At 45.3% G+C, this 8,927-nt stretch overlaps 1 pseudogene; it reads right to left on the reverse strand.

Moving 5' to 3' along the window:
• LOC135535739 (cyclin-dependent kinase-like 5) overlaps nt 1–5,374 on the reverse strand; it is a 14,201-nt pseudogene extending 8,827 nt beyond the window's left edge.
• Nucleotides 5,375–8,927: the final 3,553 nt, after the last annotated feature.

Below are 8,927 nucleotides of genomic sequence, written 5' to 3' on the forward strand. Positions count from 1 at the left end.
ACCATGAGTACAACAACACACATATAGACTGACCTCAACCATGAGTACAACAACACACATATTTACTGACCTCAACCATGAATACAACAACACACATATTTACTGACCTCAACCATGAATACAACAACACACATATTTACTGACCTCAACCATGAGTACAACAACACACATATAGACTGACCTCAACCATGAGTACAACAACACACATATAGACTGACCTCAACCATGAGTACAACAACACACATATTTACTGACCTCAACCATGAATACAACAACACATATAGACTGACCTCAACCATGAGTACAACAACACACATATAGACTGGACCTCAACCATGAATACAACAACACACATATAGACTGACCTCAACCATGAATACAACAACATATAGACTGATAACAACAACACATATAGACTGACCTCAACCATGAGTACAACAACACACATATAGACTGACCTCAACCATGAATACAACAACACACATATTTACTGACCTCAACCATGAATACAACAACACACATATAGACTGACCTCAACCATGAGTACAACAACACACATATTTACTGACCTCAAACCATGAGTACAACAACACACATATAGACTGGACCTCTCAACCATGAGTACAACAACACCACATATAGACTGACCTCAACCATGAATACAACAACACACATATAGACTGACCTCAACCATGAGTACAACAACACACATATTTACTAACCATCAGACCTAAATAAAACTCTAATAATTAAACGAGAATACAATGTTCAGATCTGGCCCTGTGGGGTTCATACATGTCCAAATACACACCATCACCAAGACTACACAAAATCAATAAGCTAGCATGCCCTTCAAACATTCATTAACCATTCCCTGACAGCTCTCTCTCTCTCTCTCTCTAGGTTAACCTTTTTGGGATAGGGGGGCAGCATTTTCACTTTTGGATGAATAGCGTGCCCAGAGTGAACTGCCTCCTACTCTGTCCCAGATGCTAATATATGCATATTAGTAGTAGTATTGGATGGAAAACACTTTGAAGTTTCTAAAACTGTTTGAATGATGTCTGTGAGTATAACTGAACTCATATGGCAGGCAAAAACCTGAGAAAAATCTAACCAGGAAGTGGGATATCTGAGGTTTGTAGTTTTTTAAAGCTTGGCCTACCGAATACACATTGAGATATGGATAAAGTTGCACTTCCTATGGCTTCCACTAGATGTCAACCGTCTTTAGAAACTTGAATGAGGATTCTACTATAAAGGAGGGGCTCATAAGACCTCTTTGAGTCAGTGGTCTGGCAGAGAGGCTTGGTCTCATGACGCACGCTGCCGACAGAGTTACCTCTCGTTCCAGTGCTTTTCTTCAGACAAAGGAATTCTCTGGTTGGAACATTATTGATGTTTTATGTTAAAAATATCCTAAAGATTGATTCCATACATCGTTTGACATGTTTCTAAAGGACTGTAACGGAACTTTTGAGTTTTTGTCTGGATGAAATGCCTGCTCCTCATGGAAGATGGGATTACTGGGCTGAACACGCTAACAACAAGTGGCTATTTTGACATAAATGATGGAACTTTATGGAACAAATCAGTCATTTATTGTTGAACTGGGATTCATGGGAGTGCCTTCTGATGAAGATCATCAAAGGCAAGTGAATATTTATGGTGTAATTTCTAACTTTGTTGACTTGAAATGGAGGCTATTCCTCTGGCTGTTTTGAGTTCTAGCTCCGTTCCTTTGATTATGCTTTTTCCGTGAAGTTTTTTTAAATCTGACACGGTGGTTGCATTAAGGAGAAGTCTATCTTTAATTCTGTGAATAACACTTGTATCTTTTATCAATCTCTCTCTCTCTCTCTAGGTTAACCATTTCCTGACAGCTCTCTCTCTCTCTCTCTCTCTCTCTCTCTCTCTAGGTTAACCATTTCCTGACAGCTCTCTCTTTCTCTCTAGGTTAACCATTTCCTGACAGCTCTCTCTCTAGGTTAACCATTTCCTGACATCTCTCTCTCTCTCTCTCTCTCTCTCTCTCTCTCTCTCTCTCTCTCCTCTCTCTCTAGGTTAACCATTTCCTGACAGCTCTCTCTCTCTCTCTCTCTCTCTAGGTTAACCATTTCCTGGACAGCTCTCTCTCTAGGTTAACCATTTCCTGACAGCTCTCTCTCTCTCTCTCTAGGTTAACCATTTCCTGACAGCTCTCTTCTATAGGTTAACCATTTCCTGACAGCTCTTCCTCTCAGGTTAACCATTTCCTGACAGCTCTCTTCTCTCTAGGTTAACCATCTCAGCCTTTCTCTCTAGGTTAACCATTTTCCTGACAGCTCTCTCTCTCTCTCTCTCTCTCTCTAGGTTAACCATTTCCTGACAGCTCTCTCTCTCTCTCTCTCTCTAGGTTAACCATTTCCTTACAGCTCTCTCTCTCTCTCTAGGTTAACCATTTCCTGACAACTCTCTCTCTCTCTAGGTTAACCATTTCCTGACAGCTCTCTCTCTAGGTTAACCATTTCCTGACAGCTCTCTCTCTCTCTCTAGGTTAACCATTTCCTGACAGCACTCTCTCTCTAGGTTAACCATTTCCTGACAGCTCTCTTCTCTCTAGGGTTAACCATTTCCTGACAGCTCTCTCTCTCTCTCTCTCTCTCTCTAGGTTAACCATTTCCTGACAGCTCTCTCTCTCTCTAGGTTAACCATTTCCTGACAGCTCTCTCTCTCTAGGTTAACCATTTCCCTGACAGCTCTCTCTCTCTCTTCTCTCTAGGTTAACCATTTCCTGACAGCTCTCTCTCTTTCTCTCTCTCTAGGTTAACCATTTCCTGACAGCTCTCTATCTCTCTAGGTTAACCATTTCCTGACAGCTCTCTCTTTTCCTCTCTCTTTCTAGGTTAACCATTTCCCTGACAGCTTCTCTCTATAGGTTAACCATCCCCTGACAGCTCTCTCTCTCTCTCTCTCTCTAGGTTAACCATTTCCTGACAGCTCTCTCTCTCTCTCTCTCTAGGGTTAACCATTTCGACTCTCTCTCTCTCTAGGTTAACCATCCCCTGACAGCTCTCTCCTTCTATGTTACCTGGCAGGGAAGAAGCGTGCGGAGATTCCAGGGGCTGCCGTAGGGTCGTCGGGTGCACGCCCTCACCCCATCTCCAAGGTTACCACCCACAGACTTGGCATTGTTGCTCAAGGCGCTGTGGCTCTTGGACAGGCTCAGGTAGGAGCTGGAACTCTTGGAGGAGCTGTGGGTGGAGTCTATGTTGTGTCCACCATGGCGGCCATGTTGTTTCCTCCATGGTATTGGTCTTGCCCTCCAGAAAGGGAAGAGGTCGTCCCTGCCCTACTGGAAATATTCAAATGTAAAAAATGGGCTGGCAATGCATTTATAAGTAGCCTTGCCTGAGACAGAATGGCCCATAGGGCCGAAGGCAGCTTTATGTTCAAGTATACCCCTGGACAGGATTCTAGTCGAGAGCATTTTTCATTTTAAGTGTTAAGGAAGTGGTAAGGTATTAATCCTATGTGCATATTTCAGCAGGGTGGCCCCGGACCTTGCTGTTGCTGCTGCTGAGAGCGGGAGGTGGACTTCACGTACATGGCTCCAGGGCCCTGCTGGTCAGAGCCTTGGCCCCTGGGGACCAACACCAACCAGGTTGAAGTCAAACTGTGTCGTGCCCTTTAAAAAATAAAGAGAAGACAAGAGAAGATAAATAAGACAAGATAATAACTTTATTGTCCCCAACCTCGGAAAATGTTGTTTTCAGCTGGCATTTAGATGAAAAAGACATGTCAAGAATAAAACACAGGTCAAGACAAAGACAGTTGGAAAAAACAAACTAAATGAATACAATTTATGTAAACAGTGTAGTTTGCTCCATAAAGGAGCTAAATAAGTCAATGAAAGTAGAGGTCCTGACGTTGTTTACCTTAGTGTCCTGGGGCTGAGCAGGTGTGGTATGTTGTTGTTGACCAAGTCCTTACTACAGGTGATGGAGCGGTTGAGGGTCTGGGTCATGTAAGCTTTGGGGTGGAGGGTGGGGCTCAGGCTGGACGACAGGCTTGCTGCCGTTCAGAAGCTGTCGTTGCCTAGTGAAGGTCGCCATGGCGAGGTAGGCTGGAACATTCCTTACTGTTAGAGTGACGGTGACCCGAGCTCTTACTGCCGTGGCTTCTGTATGGGGGGAGGGATGGGAGGGAGGGAGGGAGGGAGGGAGGGATGGGAGGAGGGAGGGAGGGAGGGAGGGAGAAGGAGAGGGAGGAGGGAGGGAGGGAGGGAGGGGAGGAAGGGAGGGAGGGAGGGAGGAGGGAGGGAGGGAGGGAGGGAGGGAGGAGGGAGGGAGGGAGGGAGGGAGGGAGGGAGGAGGGAGGGAGGGAGGGAGAAGGAGGAGAGAGAGGGTATTAAGATCAGAACATATTGAGATTGAGAGATATTGAGAGGTACAGGTATAGCTAATCCATATATATAAGTAGCTTATTTTTTTGTGCAAGAACAACATAACCAGATGTGAAACCATGCAGTATCCAGAACCTAACCAGACCCCATTCAGTATCCAGAACCTAACCAGACCCCATTCAGTATCCAGAACCTAACCAGACCCTATTCAGCATCCAGAACCTAACCCAACCCCATTCAGTATCCAGAACCTAACTAGACCCCATTCAGTATCCAGAACCGAACCAGACCCCATTCAGTATCCAGAACCTAACCAGACCCCATTCAGTATCCAGAACCTAACCAGACCCCATTCAGTATCCAGAACCTAACCAGACCCCATTCAGTATCCAGAACCGAACCAGACCCCATTCAGTATCCAGAACCTAACCACACCACTTTAGTGTCCAGTGCAGTGCTGACTCTGGTGGGCACGGGGTTCTGGACAACAAAACATCAACACCAACAACCCCCCTACAGTGCTGACCTGGTGGCCACGGGGTTCTGACAACAACAACAACAACAACAACAACAACAACAACAACATCAACACCAACAACCCCTACAGTGCTGACCTGGTGGGCATGGGGTTCTGACAACAACAACATCAACACCTCGCCAACAACCCCTACAGTGCTGACCTGGTGGCCACGGGGTTCTGACAACAACAACAACAACAACAACAACAACAACAACAACAACAACCCCCCTACAGTGCTGACCTGGTGGGCATGGGGTTCTGACAACAACAACACACCAACAACCCCCTACAGTGCTGACCTGGTGGGCACAGTGTTCTCCATGTGGCTGTGGGGCTTCCTTGGAGGAGCGTGGGGTTAGGGAGGGTGGTGCTGGGGCGGGCTGCTCCAGGAGGCGGAGGGGCTGGAAGGCTGGGTGGTTCAGACTCTGTTCTGTCAGGTAGCGGTCAGAAGGGACCAGCAACAACAGGTTCTAGAGAGGAGGAGACAGGACCACAGTTTAGGACACAGTTCTTTATTACAGTTTGACAATAAAAAAGGTCTACCACAAAACTTATACGTATATATATATATATATATACACAGCACCAGTCAAAAGTTAGGACACACCTACTCATTCAAGGGTTTTTCTGTATTTTTACTATTTTCTACATTGTAGAATAATAGTGAAGACATCAAAACTATGAAATAACATATTGAATCATGTAGTTAACCAAAAAGGGTTAAACAAATCAGTTTTGCACACTCTTTGCATTCTCTCAACCAGTCTCAGGATTTCACCTGAAATTCATGTAAATTAACAGGTGTGCCTTGTTAAAAGTTCATTTGTGGAATTTCTTTCCTTCTCTTAATGTGTTTGAGCCAATCAGTTGTGTTGTGACCAGGTAGGGGTGGTATACAGAAGATCAAAAAAGATCAAGTCTATATTATGGCAAGAACAGCTCAAATAAGCAAAGAGAAAACGACAGTCCATCATTACTTTAAGATATCAAGGTCAGTCAATACGGAACATTTCAAGAACTTTTTAAAGTCAAGTGCAGTCGCAAAAACCATCAAGCGCTGACTAAACTGGCTCTCATGAGGACCGCCACAGGAAAGGAAGACCCAGAGTTACCTCTGCTGCAGAGAATAAGTGAAATAGGAGTGACCAGCCCTAGAAATCGTGGCAATTAACTGCACCTCAGATAGCAGGCCAAATAAATGCTTCACAGAGTTCAAGTAACAGACACATCTCAACATCACTGTTCAGAGACCACTTCTAAAGGACACCAATAATAAGAAGAAACTTGCTTGGGCCAAGAAACATGAGCAATGGTGTAAATCTGTCCTTTGGTCTGATGAGTCCAAATCTGATTTTTGTTTCTAACTGCTGTGTCTTTGTGAGAAGCAGAGTAGGTGAACAGATGATCTCTGGTGTGGGTGTGGCTCCCACCATGAAGCATGGAGGAGGTGTGATGGTGTGGGGGTGCTTTGCTGGTGACACTGGCATTGATTTATTTAGAATTCAAGACACACTTAACCAACATGGCTACCACATAATTCTGCAGCAATACACCATCCCAGGCTGTGTAAGGCCTATTTGACCCAGAAGGAGAGTTATGGAGTGCTGCATCAGATGACCTTGCCTCCACAATCACTCGACCTCAACCCAATTGAGATGGTTTGGGATGAGTTGGACTGCAGAATGAAGGAAAAGCAGCCAACAAGTGCTCAGCATATGTGGGAACTCTTTCAAGACTATTGGGAAAGCATTCCAGGTGACTACCTCATGAAGCTGGTTGAGAGACCAGCTGTTCCAGAAGACTGTGTGATCACGCTCTCCACAGTCGATGAGTAAGACCTTTAAACAGGTCAACATTCACAAGGCCGCAGGGCCAGATGGATTACCAGGACATGTACTACTAGCATGCGCTGACCAACTGGCAAGTGTCTTCACTGACATGTTCAACCTCTCCCTGTCTGAGTCTGTAATACCAACATGTTTTAAGCAGGCCACCATAGACCCTGTGCCCAAGAACACTAATGTAAACTGTCTGTAGCCATGAAGTGTTTTGAAAGGTTGGTCATGGCTCACATCAACACCATTATTCCAGAAACCCTAAACCCACTCCAATTTGCATACCGCCCTGACAGATCCACAGATGATGCAATCTCTATTGCACTCCACACTGCCCTTTCCCACCTGGACAAAAGGAAAACCTACAGTATGTGAGAATGCTGTTCATTGACTACAGCTCAGCGTTCAACACCATATTGTCCTCAAAGCTCATCAATAAGCTAAGGACCCTGGGACTAAACACCTCCCTCTGCAACTGGATCCTGGACTTCCTGACAGGCCGCCCCCAGGTGGTAAGGGTAGGTAACAACACATCCGCCACTCTGATCCTCAACACAGGGGCCCCTCAGGGGTGTGTGCTCAGTCCCCTCCTGTACTCCCTGTTCACACATGACTGCACGGCCAGGCACGACTCCAACACCATCATTAAGTTTGCCGATGACACAATAGTGGAAGGCCTGATCATCGATAACAATGAGACAGCCTACAGGGAGGAGGTCAGAGACCTGTCTGTGTGGTGCCAGGACAACAACCTCTCCCTGAACGTGATCAAGACAGAGGAGATAATTGTGGACTACAGGAAAAAGAGGACCGAGCACGCCCCCATTCTCATTGACGGGACTGTAGTGGAGCAAGTTGAAAGCTTCAAGTTCCATCACCAACAAACTAACATGGTCCAAGCACACCAAGACAGTCGTGAAGAGGGGACGACAAAACCTTTTCCCCCTCAGGAGACTGAAAAGATTTGGCATGGGTCCCCAGATCCTCAAAAGGTTCTACAGCTGCACCATCAAGAGCATCCTGACTGGTTGCATCACTGCCTGGTACGGCAACTGCTCGGCCTCTGACGCAAGGCACTACAGAGGGTAGCGTGTACAGCTCGGTACATCACTGGGGCAAAGCTTCCTGCCATCCAGGACGTCTATACCAGGCGGTGTCAGAGGAAGGCCCTAAAATTGTCAAAGACTCCAGCCACCCTGTTTACCTACATGTACATATTACCTCCATTACCTCGACTAACCGGTGCCCCCGCGAATTGACTCTGTACCGGCACCCCCTGTAGATTGCCTCGCTATTTTTATTTTACTGCTGCTATTTAATTATTTGTTACTTTATTTATTTATTTTTAGGTATTTAAAAAAAATGCATTGTTGTAAGTAAGCATTTCACTGTAAGGTCTACACCTGTTGTATTCAGCGCATGTGACAAATACAATTTGATTTGAAATACAGAAAAACCCTTGAATGAGAAGGTGTGTCCAAACTTTAGGCTGGTAATGTATATATAATCAATTATAATCAATATTGTATTATCATTAAACTATAGTTCATTTCAAATATATTGTTCTGTATATACAGTGAGGCACATTTACATTTGAGTAATTCAACAGACACTCTCATCTAGAGCAACTTACAATAGTGAGTTCATACATTTTCATAGTGGTCCTCAGTGGGAATTGAACCCACAACCCTGATGTGGCAAGCGCCTTGCTCTACTAACTGAGCCACAGCATTCTTAACGCAGAGCTCTACATCTGTTGGTGACAGAATTCATTATCACCCGCTGTATAGAAATGCTGGAGACTCCGCCCATTACAAAAACAACTGTTGAGGCTTTTCACCACGTCGATCCAGAGACAGAGAGATGGGTGGGAGGGTTTATCACACCATTCATCTCCTGAGGAACGTGTGATGTACTGTAGGCCTCTCTCACAGCAGAGTACTGACTGACCCACAGCTTTAGTCATAGACATACATTAGCTAGCAAGACTCATCTAGTTTGAGCCTGCAGGACCCAGAATACCTTCCATTAGCAGGACTAGAATGCCTTCCATTAGCAGGACTAGAATAGCCTGACCCATTAGCAGGACTAGAATGCCTCCCATTAGCAGGACTAGAATGCCTTCCATTAGCAGGACTAGTCTAGTTTGAGCCTGCAGGACTAGAATGCCTTCCATTAGCAGGACTAG

Source organism: Oncorhynchus masou, unplaced genomic scaffold (assembly GCF_036934945.1).
Source record: "Oncorhynchus masou masou isolate Uvic2021 unplaced genomic scaffold, UVic_Omas_1.1 unplaced_scaffold_5069, whole genome shotgun sequence".
Taxonomy (NCBI): Eukaryota; Metazoa; Chordata; class Actinopteri; order Salmoniformes; family Salmonidae; genus Oncorhynchus; species Oncorhynchus masou.